Source organism: Haemorhous mexicanus, chromosome 4 (assembly GCF_027477595.1).
Source record: "Haemorhous mexicanus isolate bHaeMex1 chromosome 4, bHaeMex1.pri, whole genome shotgun sequence".
Lineage (NCBI taxonomy): Eukaryota > Metazoa > Chordata > Aves > Passeriformes > Fringillidae > Haemorhous > Haemorhous mexicanus.
Genome location: NC_082344.1, coordinates 12,802,405 through 12,815,590, shown reverse-complemented (window position 1 = coordinate 12,815,590; position 13,186 = coordinate 12,802,405). Strand labels below are relative to the sequence as shown.

General features: G+C 36.7%; 1 protein-coding gene across 10 annotated transcripts in view; it reads left to right on the top strand.

The window, feature by feature from the left end:
• INPP4B (inositol polyphosphate-4-phosphatase type II B) overlaps positions 1–13,186 on the top strand; it is a 312,388-nt gene that overhangs the window by 289,533 nt on the left and 9,669 nt on the right. Inside the window, exon 27 of one of the 10 annotated variants that reach the window (XR_009486134.1) lies at positions 658–754. The exons of the other annotated variants lie outside the window; for them this stretch is intronic. The gene's annotated coding sequence lies outside the window, so the exon portion shown is untranslated. The remainder of the gene's footprint in view (positions 1–657; positions 755–13,186) is intronic. 10 annotated transcript variants of the gene reach the window in all.

The window sequence follows — 13,186 nt, the reverse complement described above, 5'->3', positions numbered from 1 at the left end:
TGTTTGAGCCTTCTTATCCCACATTTCAGTTTAGCTGAACTCAGTCCCTGTGCCCAAAGAGGAAATGCACAGATTCCTGTTCCTTCCCCTCACACCAAGAGCTAGCACGTATCCTTTGCTTCTGGAGAAAGACAGGCTAAAAAGGCATCAGCTAATTATTATCTACAGTAGATCAGTGAGATACACCTGACTTTAAAAAGTATATATATTTACTCTTCAGCCCCCACTCCAGTCAGCATTTTTCAGATTTGAGGAACTTGTTTAGATTACTGAAACATTGAAAAGACTAAGGTGTAATCTGATCACACAGTCATGTATTTTATAAAACCCTGTTGTAGGGATTATCTGGTTAATAGTTAGTGTCCTGGGTGAACTGACAAGTCTGATGAAAATATATAATTCCTGTCAAAATAATGTTGGATTTTATATTTGTTTTACAACAATCATTCCAAAGTTGGTGATATTTTAATTTAAATCCCTTTATAACTCTTTCATAACTGTTGACAGCAGAGCACCTACAGATTGCAAAATAATCAGCTCAGAAAGGTTTGCAACTTCAAGCAAACTGCCTTGTGGTTGTGGTATGTAAAATATGTGAGGGTGCCGAGTAGTTTGTTGTGGAGTGTTTTTCATATGTTTTTTGTTTTGTTTCTTTAGGGTTTTAGCTCATGTAGTTTAACCAAGACTGGCATGGTCTCTGTTCTAAGTTTATTTCTCCTAAATGGCTGCTACATTGAAAGCCTCAGGAAAGCAGGTAAAAATGGCTAAACTGGCTCCATGGCAGAGGCATTATTGGCTGGTTTTGAAGTGTTCAAAGTAGCATCAGGCAGAGGCAAGCAACTACAACAATATCTCATTCTCAAAGATCCATGAAATGATACTGAAAATCCACAAGAGACTGCTTTGATAATATTGGTTATAACTGGTTTGAATATTTATTTCACTTGCACTTTTTAAAGTCAAATGTTTTTTGACTTAAAAAGCTTATAATTGACAACCAAAGGCGGAGACAAAGAAATGGACTTGGATCTCTTTCTATTTTAAAGTGGGAGGAAACTAGTATAGAGGTGCCAAGTACCTTATGACATCATAGTCCTTCCTTTGTTTGAAATTAAATTTGAATCTACATTTTCTTTAATAGGGCCTCTTCTCATGTTTTGCTTTAAATAAGAGTCCTGTTGCTGTACTTGAATGTGTAATAGCAAAGCTTGTAAATAATGTTCATTACCTTACTGACAATCACTGTTCTGCATAGTACTAATTCTGTTTTCACACTCCTTTCTGCTGCTTGGGTTCATGCTGACATAGCAAATGCAGCAACTCTGGCTGCACAATTCAAGGGTCTCTGCCTTCTGGACATTGCTGAACTGGTGTGTAAGCTTTTGAGTATTGATGGATAGTCTTCTTTCAACATCATCCTGAATAAAGTCCTCTCTTGCTTTCCTGCTGTGTGGTCGCCTCAGGTAGAAGGCTGCTCCCTATGTCACCTTTCTCTGTAAAAATTTGCTACCACAATGATATTATCAGCAAATTTGTAGACAATCACTTTAAACTTAGTTTGACATTCATTTGCCATGTGAAGACTTTTTTTGAATTTTTTTTTAAAGTAAGTTGGCACATATCACACCACTATGATCCTGTTTATTTTCTCTCTTGTGCCATGCAAGCAGCCCAAGATGTGCTGCCAGGCGGAGGCATTTTGCTTTTGCTTCTGTAGGATTGTTTCTCCCCTGTTAAATTGCATTGCTGTGTTCTGTAAATACTGTCATACTCTTGTAGCAGCTCACATCCTTCTGTTCTTTCTTGGAGGGAAAAGTACAATACTTCATAGAATCATGGAATGGCTTGAGTTAGAAAGGACCTTAACAATCACTTCATTCCAACTGCCTACTGTGGGCCAGGACATCTTCCACTAGACCAGGTTGCTCCAAGCCCCATCCAACCTGGCCTTGAACACTTCTAGGGCATCCACAATTCCATTAAGCCCTTGGTGTGACTACAGCCTTAATTTCAATCTAGTAGAGCAAAAGTCAATAAAATATTTTTCTGGCTAAAGGGGATTGAAATTGCCTTTTGGTGGTGCTTGACAAGGCATACATCAAAGCTTTGTAAGTATTTTGGTCTGTGTTATAGTGCACATAATATGCACACACACACATAATTGTATACAAATACAGAAATGTAGGAATCAGTTTGTCACATTGCTGATTAATTACATGACTTAATGAAGCGAATTATTTAAAATGGCTTACAAACTTTGCAAATCTTTTTCCAAGACAGGAAGATGGTTTCAGAGTACTTTATTTCTGCATCACTGTGGTTTGTGATTGGCAATTAAAAGGTAATTAAAACACTTGAGACTTTCATGTCCTGTGTTGCCCAGTAGGTTTATTATCTTCTTGTGATGAACCTTGTTTGTAAATGAAGATTTTGGGATAGAAGCTCTAGGAAAATGTGGTCATTTCATACGATGTGATCAAGCTCTTGTTCTTGGTTTTCAGAGAAACTTGAGTGCAGTAACATTTTTCAAATCAGACACATTTTCTCACTTTTACACCAAGCATATTCACTGGCAAGACAATGCTGAGCACCATAGTGTAGAAAAGTATTTGTAGGCTTAGCAGACTTTTAAAAAATCTTTTTGTGACAGATGTATCTCAAATTTTATGTTTTCTTTCCCAAAGGCAATCATTCTTCCTGCTGTCACAAAGCATCTTCTTTGGTGCAGTACAATAGGGATAACAAAACTCATTTCAATCTCAACTTAATTCCAATGTAAAAAACTTGCAATGAGGTGGTAATGAGCTTGAACTCAGTACAGATTGCCTCCTGAATGCTTACACAGATGTTCAAACACAAGACAGATATTTTCAAGGCATGGTTCTATTCTGAGAGTGTTTCTCTCTTGAGCAGATTAAATCCTGAAATTTTCTGCTTTGCTTGTTGTTACAGTTAATACAGTAACACCATTTGGAGTTCACCTCCTAGGTCTGAATTAGGTCTACATAAATTCATACCCAAAAGAAGAAGAAATGACCATCCTGATTATCAGAATGAGATCATTCTAGCAAATAATAGGTTGGTAAGATAAAGAAACTGATCCTCTGAAACAGAGAATGATCAGACCAATCAAAACCATTTGGAAAGAAAAACTCAAACATGTTTCATAGTCCCAGCTGTGCACAGTTAGTATTGTGTTGATAACAGCCACCATCTTTCTCAAGTGCTTTGAATTTTGACGTGTTTTTCTTTTCCAAAATACTGGCTTGTGCCCCATACACTTACTACACTCATGGACAAAAAGCCAAATAACTTTTATTTTATGTGAACTGAAACTGTAATAGCTCTAGCAAAGTCAAAAGAATGACACCGGCAAACACTGGCTAGAAATTTGCTGTTGGAGGTCTTTGGTGAGCCTTGTTCCATGCCCTGCTCTAAGCAGCTTCAGCAGCCTTATGCCAAGTAGGGAAGGGAATGCAGATCTTTATGATGCTATCATCAGTCCTTTCTGGCCAGTCTGCTCTCCACTAACAGTCCACGCCAACAGTTAAATTAAAAAGCAACTTCTCCCCATGCATTCAGCTTTTTAGGCAGAGATGAGATATCCATCCTCCCCAAATGTGGCTCTCTGTGGTGAGGACTTCACTGATCTCTATGCTAATGTGTAACCCGATGGAATAATGGGTCCACACTGGGCTAGGAAAAGTCTAAAGACCGATTTTCAGACAAGACCAACACCTGGTGTAATTGCGGGCTGCTTTATGCAAATACTACAGCTTCATTATTATTGCACCACAAAATGCATTAGGCATCCAATTTCCTTTGTAAATGAAGCAATGTATTACTTCAATAGCTACTTTTGAAGCTTTCTGCAACTTAAACCACAGATGTTAAAACTATTGGCATTAAATGAACCCCTCTGAATTGTAATCCTTGAATAGACTAGAAGACTTTTTTTCATTATAAGGTTTATTAAATGAAATATATACTACAATGGAGTGGGAAAAGTCAAATGATCTTATATGGCAAAAATAAAAACTTGAAGCTCGCTATCCATACTCCATTGGGTATGGAATGCCAAAAGAGAAATAAAATACATTTAATCTTGTTGCAAAGCCTAATGTTCTGTACCACATCATAATGTAGCCCAAAACAGACAAATCCTGGATCATAAATCTCTTGGCTTTTCTTTTATTCACACTATAGACAAAAATCAAATTTGTCCTTCAAAAATACTCTGTCCTCAAGTGAGCTTGAAAGTTTATGTTGTTATCCATCATGTTTGACTATGTTTATGGTGCTGGAGATAAAATCTGAGGCTTGTGAGGTTCATTTTTTAGGGGATGCAGTGGCAGAGCAAGTATGGGCTGGAGATTATAAAGCCCTTTGACGATGAGAGGAAAAAAACATTGGGCAATTGGCATTGGAGAAGTTATTTCCAAAGACCACTGAATTCAGTGCAATGCTTGTAATCAAGCTGTTTCTATCATAAAAATTTAGATACCTATTGTATGAATGCCTAGTTAAGGACTCAAGTTCCCAGTACTTTCCTGGGGAAGATGGTTAGTAGCCTGATTTAGGGGCCCTGAATCATCCTGAGGATGTTCTGTAGAAGTTCTGAGGAAGCCTGGGCTGTTAAATTTGGCGCCCAAACACTTGCCACTCATGGTTAGGGAATGTTGCATTTTAAAGGAATTGGATCAGATCTCAGAAGTGTATTCTGTAGTTACCATGATAAACAGCTGAAGGAAAAATAAAGGTATGAGGGCAAAACTTAGCATGAGGAAAATTCTGCTGACATCAGAAGCTGCTGTGCTTTTAAACATATGCTTGTCACTAGACACTAATTTGTTTATTATCATGAGGTCAAGGAAGCCAGAATTTATTAAAAAGAAGAAATATGTAAGAAACTAAATGTGTATACATAAGTTACTGTTTAAACTTTAGCTGCTACAACGTATAGGCTGCTTCCTTTGCTTGTTTGCTCAGTTCATATGATAAAGTAACCACTGCATGCTTTGAAATAAGGGTAAAAGTCCACTGTGGTCACTTTCCTTGTTTACATAGAGAGCGAGCAGTAGCCATTAAGCGATGTAGTTATAGTGCCCTTATCCTAAATTGTTGTTTATTTTTACAGAAAAACTTTATTTGATAACTCTTCCGGACAAAGTTACTTTAGCTTGCATAATTTCAGCAATATTACGAATTCTGCAAATATATAGCCATTTTGAGTAGATACATGTGCAGAAGTTATGCTTCTATACTGAAGAGTACTTTTTGAGTATTTTATTAAATGTTGCTCTAGTTTTTTTACCATTGTGATTCAATGTGTTTGTTTTTGAAAAAAGAACTTATAATTTGTGTTCCTTAGTAAAAATATGCAGCTAATAATTTGAATGAATGGGAGGGAGAGGAAGCTTTCTAAATGCCCTGTTTATGGAAGCAAGTGTTTGGTAGAGAGCTCTTTCCTTGCCCTCAGGTTGTCTGTTGCTTCTTCAGTTGTTAAATTATTCTGTACTCAAGAGAACATTATTGGTCAAATCTAAACCCAGTATTTTTCCACTGAAATTTCCATTATCTGTGAGCAATTCCATCTTGGGGAGGATTATAATATTTTTCATTTTCTATAGTCTTCTGCCTGTGTTTCATTACTGTTCACATACATGGGAAAATGTCATTTAGTATTTCATACACCAAAATACTCTGTCTGCATTGATGAGCCTTCTTGTCTGACAAGTGGAGCTGCTGGCCTGCATTCACATGTCTTTAGCTTTATTTGAATCTCATATCTGCCATCATTAACAATTCATGCAAGCAGGAAAACCAAAGAAAATAGTTCAAGGAATTAGAGTGCTTGCTTTAACCAGTTCTTACATTCTGTGAGAGTAGGAAGGATATTATGAACCACATGGTACATAAACAGTGCAAAAGCCAACCCTGTCCCATGTACATTAATGAGATAACAAGAGATGCCTGTAGCTCAGCAAGGATAATTTTTTTAAATTGCTTTTGCTGTTTAATTGCAGCTTTTGTGTTTTATAGATTTTATTTAAGCTGTCAGTAGCTGTACATTAATAGTGTATTTAACAAACACAGAATTGAATACTAATAAAAAGAGATAAGTGGATTAATTTCCATGTGTATACCAGGCTCTGACAAGATGATGTGAACTGATAATAAGTTTTTAATAAAGGGTAATTGAGAATAAAGCTGTAAATTAGTTGAAATCTTTAAAAAAAACCCAAAATTGTTTGGTTACCAGAAGCCTGTAAGTACTGTCCAACAGACACAGAAGCTCAGGATTATCCAAAAAACAGGGACAGAATCAGCCTGTTCAGAGGTTTTTGGAGAGTGGCTGCACTTTTTCATAGTCCACTGGCCATGAACAAGTGCTAGAGAGGACTGTGAGTGCTGACAGCCCTCACTCACCTGGAAAAGGCAGTATTATTCCCAATGAGGTTAATGTGGAGTGAGTTGCAATATAATTGAAGGGCATTAGCGTTTATTAGAAATTAAAAAGGAAGCAGAATTCCTTAAGGCCTGACATTACAGCCATTGGGAGAGGATGAAATGTTTCTCATTAACAACCTATGTGCTTTTTGGCTGCACTGTAGATTTTTCTGTATGAACACCTGGTGTCTGGCTCATATTTATTCAATCCAAACAGCTGAAGCATATGAATAAGTGTTATTGGTTTTCCTAGTGCTTAAAGAAAGCATGGCCAGTAACATGAGCAATACCAGGATGTAATGTGTCTCAGACACATTACATATACGAATGTAATATGAATGTAATCTTCTATACATATAAGGATAAAATTGAGAACTGTGTTCTTATAAAGAGAGTGTAAAATCGGAGGCACTGGCATTGCCCCTAGCACAACCTCAGTCCATGTAGTCTAATATTTTGAAGTTATTTCAAAATACAGGGGTTTTCTGGAAAATTGGAGCAGTGTTTATCTAAAGCGGGAGCACCATGAGATGATGAAACTCTGAAATGTTTCTTAAACTGTTTTCCTTCCAGTGTACATAAAAAGCAGTGCACACAATAGAGTAGAAAAATCCACTGTAGACAAAGATCACTCTCCACCATCCCAGTGAGCGATTTATACCCACTTGCTACCTTCTGTGTCCCATCCTGGGGAAGGAAGGAAATACTCCAACATTGCTATTGATGTGCTGCTTCTTCAGAAGAAAGTAATAATGGATGAATGTTTCCCACAAAATCTTGGATGTTTCCAATTTTTTTGTGTTTTGGATTTCTCATAGGAAAACACCCTCTTTTCCCAATTATAAGCATTTAAAAATAGCATTCATTCTACTTACTTGTGACTGCAGTTGCCACCAAATGTAGAAAGTCCCATTGCTGTTCTGCTTGGCAGTTGCATATGTGGCTTGCTGAATATGTGCTTGGGAACATTCATATTTAAAATATCTCAAATCCAGAGACTCCAAAGTTTCAGGAATTGGCAGATTCTGTAGAAGGTCCCATGGCATTGCAGTTAGAACTTTGGTGAGAATGTTTCCACACTACTGATTGTGTGCTTCATAGAATACAGTCTGCAACACAGAAAAGACTGACTTTATAAAAAATTAATATGTATCTAATAGTTCAGTCCAGGTCAGGAAGTAAATTGCCTTTTTTTTTTCCTCTGTCAGAGACTTAGCTCATGGTTAAGTGATGCTGACAGTGTAGTGAACTCTTCTTCTGCTCGGGGAGTCCTGAGGATAGTTCATAGAGCTTATCCTGAGAGCTGCATCTTTCATCTTTGACAAACTGACAATTACTGTTACTGCACTGAGCGAAACCATGTCCTTCAGCTCTTTGTAACAGTAAGAAAAATGTAGTGTTATTACAGAGAGGAAGATATTTGCACCTGTGTTATAAATTATTTATCCTTTCTGCTAGCAAAGATTTAGGAATGCAGAAGGTAAATATATGGCTTATTGAATTTTTAGTCTTTGTGATCTCAGATCTTCTGAAAGTCTTTTTTTTCTTGATAGTGGGGGCAAAACAGTATGGGCTTTCATCTCTTTATTTTCCCTGTCAGTGCAGTGCTATTTTTGCTTAAAAAGTGAATCTGTGCTAATATTGTCTTTGTGAGATACCATGAACTTCTAAACAAAGCTGCAGTAGCATTGAAATAAAAATTTCCTTACAAATGCAGCTTAACAACCAAAGAGACAATGCTTGTATGCAATATATTGTTTAAAAGATTTCAGTTTCAGTTCTCCTCTTTGGTACTTGGGTGAAGAACAGGCTCCAAAACTTCAGCCATCTTCTAAAAAGATACTGAAACAAAACAAGATGAAAGAATTATATTCACTCCTAATTTCTCATAGAAAGGTTTATTCCTCTAAGTCTCCATATTCTACCTATTAAAAGAAAAGACGACAAATGCATTCAAGGCATTTAAATAAGAATTTTATCCAGCCTTGTCATTTGCCCTGAAGGAAGTACATGGAAAAATAGTGTGTTCCTGATTTTGCATTTTCCAAAGTTCTCTTAAAATCTACCTGCTAAAGAGAAGAGAAGATGGTTTATTGGTAGTAATGTTGGAATACAATTTTTAGGTTGCTGCAGTCTGCATCCCAGCCTATGCGTTTTTTGGATATATTGTTTTGGTTAGCTCCCTACCCAACCAAAACAGGGCTGCATTTTTTGTTCCTGGTAGCAGCTAAAAAGAGATTTAGATGCATTTTTCTTTGTGACTGGGGAATCTATATGTGCACAAATTCACCTTGTATAAATATACCCACATATTGTTGTGTGCTGCTGAAAGAACAGCTGGGATCACAACAGAGAAGATCTCAAACTGGTTTTGTGTTTTTTTTAAAAATTTATCAGTGTGTTAGGTGAAAGTTTTTAATGAACTGGCATTATTTAGCTGAAAGGGACTAGCAGTTGCCTGTAGTTTATGACTCACACTTTGGTTAATCCCATGAAGAGACTATGTGAGTTGGTGTCATTAATGAGAAGCAGTTGCATTCCTCCTTTAGTATATCTCAAACTGAAGTTGCAGACAAAAAAACCCAGCAAGTCACATCATCCAAATTTAGAATTCCTGCTGTTCAGCATCCTCCTCCCTTAAAATACCCAAATTAGGGATGCAACATAGATTAAATAATCTTCTGTTTACACCAGCAGTTCTCTGACCTTAATTCTGTCATCCAACCCGTAGATTTGAACATATAGATATGAATGACAGATTTTAAGCATCATCTTTCTCACATGTCTGTTAACTAGTGTGGGAAGCCCTTTCTGCCTCTTAAATCAGCTTTGCTACTTGTCCTCAGCATGGGGAAAACGACTAAAAAAAAATTTTGCCAAAAGAAAAGGGATGACTCACGAAGATCTATTTTCATGGTTAACAGAAAGTATTTAAACCTGATTAGACATATGAAAGAATTTATCGTGGATTTATGTTTCACTGTGCTATGTGAGCTAAAGTACATCTTCAGTAAAACTTTCTTGCTGTGACAGAAACAGTCTGGAAACAAGTGCGACTCAATAACCAATTATGGCAGTGCCATAGCCTTATGGAAGGGAAATGTTGTAGGTATTCAGAGGTTAACTGCAGGTAAAACCTGTGGGGTTTTGCTTGCTTGTTTTCCTGCACAAAGATATAGACCACATTTGCTTTAGTTTTGGTTGTACATTAGACTGAATTTCAAACCTTGTAAGTGAATTTTGTCAGGAAAGATTTCGCAAATTTGTCCTGAGAAATTCACATATACATATAATCCTAATACTTTATAGAAGAGTGTCTAGGAAGATTATTAGAGCCATATTTTTTGATAGAAAGAGAAACCTTTGTAAAATTGATGTGTAATACTGCAGAGCACTATTGGTAAATAGCAGAATGAAATAGCAAATCTTTTCCTTGGAGTATAGTAGAGGTGAAAATCATGTTTCAAAAACTGCTCAGCTGTCTTGACAGGTAAAGAAGAATATCTTCTGCAAAGCCGTCACTTTTCAGGTCTGAAGCTAATCTCTCACACAGTCACCGCAATGACTCTGCAGGACTTGAAGCCTCTGGCCACACTTGCAAATTAAAAACCTCTGGGGATAGAACATTATCTCATTCATTTTATACAGTGAAATTATTAAATGTTTCCTGATGCAGTTTTGGTAGATTAAGTGTACTCTCAAGTGATTCCAGGGCAGTTTGGGAGTTGGCATGACCAAGGTACTGTTCCCATGGGGCAGTATCTATTGTCCATTTTGGCAGATTAAGGGACACAGGCGCAGAAAGTCAACTTGTCTTTGCTGTTCAGATGCTGAGGGTGAATTTAACCTGCTAATGTAAGTGTCTTAAGTGCACCAGTGACAAAAATTGTGATTTGAACTGGAATTTTTTCTTTATGTTTCTTATATTTTCACTATAATCATTTTGTCAATGTTATTTTTTACTACATAGTAACTCTTAATGTTGAAGGAAAAACATTCTTGCGGGCATTCTGTATCAGTGACAAAGGAAAATATTAATTCTTCTGCAATCAGCAGAGATTTCTAAACTGCTAAGATTAACACTGGTATATTACCCAGTAGCATTTTTTATGCATATTAGATATAAAGCTTGAAACTGCCCTTTTTTCATCTATTCTTCAGAGTTAATTGTATGTTAAAAAGTAAACATAGACAAATAGTAGGGGTGTTGCTCTGTGGTGAGCCAACAGTTTGGGAGATGTTTCCATAGCCCAAAGCTGGAATGAGTTGTGCTGTTTTGTTGCCTGCAGTACAGGGTGTGTGCCTCTTTCACTTGCTCTGGGAAAACCAAACACAGCTAAGCTGATAAAATAGGTCATAAATTTGCACATTTATAATTATTTTGACTTGAAGGAGAACACATACACAGCAGAGCAAAAGAGCAACTGTGTAAATTGAATTTTGACCTCAGCATTCCTCCAAAGTATCCCTGTCTGTCCATGTGAGCACATTAGACAACAGCATTTTCCTGGATATGGTTGTGTGGCTGTAAGATGAAGTGTCTCCTTGGCTGTTATTAAATACTGCTGCAAGAGGGTTTCTTTATTAATCTGCTGCTCTGTACTGAACTGTTATGGCCTGTTCTTAATAGTGCTTAAAATCTGTACCCTGTTCACCGTTGAGCCTCCAGTAGCTTTCTGTCTCTGAGCACCTCCTCAAAATTGATTTTTCAGCTTTGTACAGACTGAAATTTCATAGTAGTTTTGAGCTCAAACCCCACAGTTATTTCACAATAGCTGTTTTTCAAGATCTAGGTGTCTTATCATCATGACTGCACCGTGAATCTGCTACTTGGTCCAACTCAGTGGTCAAGCCTCATGTTAGATGATATGCTTTCCTTTTTATTTCCTAAATAATATATTAGAAAAGTCTTGTGTAATAACCAGACAAGGAGAGAAGAAAGGAGTAGGGAAATAGAGGATGCCAGCACAAGCAAGAGTAGGGAAAAACTTGCAGCACAAAAAGTAAAACAGGAGAAGGGAGTTTAGTGTGGTAATTTGATGAAACAAATTCAATAAACAGTCTGGTTTTTTTGTGTATGTTTAAATAGCAGCTGTCTAAATCGCTGACTGCATTCCTCAGTATTCTTAGATCTAAGACTGCTCATCAGTTTCAGCAATTCTAGTTGTTTTGAGCTCAGATTATAGGATCATGTAAGCAGTAAAAATTGATTTCTAACATCTTCTACTTTATTTAGTGCTGTATAGATTTGAGGGAAAAAATTGTAAGTTATTAAATGTGTATCAGAAAAAGAATAATTGTAAAGATCATTGATATAAAAGATGTCTCTGCTGGTTCCCTTCCCTTATCTTCCATTTTGAAACAATGCAGAACCATTTTTTTGTTCTTAAAAATTGTGGGAGTTTTATTGTATCAACTTTATCTTTCAAAATAAAATTTTGTTTCCTTTATATGTTTTATCTGAGTTCTGCTCTGATACCAAAATCATTCAGGACTAGGCTGAGACTTGTTTATTTTCTTCTGAATCATGTTTTATTCTTCTAGATGTTATAGTGCAGCAGCTTCGTAATGGCTAGGAGATGTTCACAAGAATCCCACCTTTTCTCTTTGAAAAAGTTAAGGCTGCCTTCTTGAGCTGTAGTGCTCTGTACATTGATACAGGTGATTAGTCTCTGAAGTGTTTCAGTCAATCCCAGTAACATGTATAATGTAGAAATAAGGATGCTCTCATTCCAAAAACTTCTTAAGAGAAGCTGCTTCTTGAAAGCTGTTTCTGAATTTGACTGTCTTGAAATAAAAAGAATAGGTAAGTTGCCAAAATTGTGTAAGACTGAGAACTGTTAGCAATCCTTTCTATTTGAAGAAATGTCTCTCCTATTGTCAGATGGGACTCTAGAGAAGCAACTTACTTTCACTTTCATTTTTCTGTGTCAGCCCTGGAGTTTAACAAGAAAAACACAGCAGCAGCAGCAAATACTTGCTTGAATCTGTCTACAAAAAAAAAAAAGGAAAAATCCCATAAAGTACAAGTGTAGTAGGACATGAATTCAAACTGTAGTCACCACTAGCACATGGGACACCTCTTGATAGAAAGCTGCCTATTTATTCTACCTGAGTAAATAATGTAGAACAGTTCAGCATTTCCAGTGTTGCTTAAAACTGTAGCTGGAAAAGTTCTAAAAAAGAAGCATACATCCCAAAATGTGAAAATCATCTCCTCCAAAAAAATTGCTCAGGAACATCAGTGTGACTGATAATCAAAAGCCAGAATGCACCCTCATGTGTATGTTTGACTCTATAAGGACTTGAGAGGCTTTTTCCTCACACCATTTTCATCATCTCTGCTTCACTGCTTTGAGGTTCAAATAATTTATCATCTGAATTTGAAAACAAAAAATAGCTGCTGTTTTGCCTTTGTCTCATTTGATAAGCATGCAGCAACTCCTAATAGGAATTTAGGATGATAAAGCATCAAATGAGATAGAAGGCAGGCTGAAATGGTTATATTGGCATTAACTTACAAAACCCTTGGCTGCTACAATGTGTTTATGCTGTGCTGTAGATCTCAAATGAACAATTTGAGAGTAAATGAATAAAAATTGTATGATACATTAGTGGGGTGTTCATGACTCCAGATGTTACAAACTTAGAAGCTTTCACTACTTCTGTTAAAATTATTTGTGAAATAGAAACTTGCTGGTTATTTTGTGAGTCTTCTTCCTTCCTTTTGCTGTTG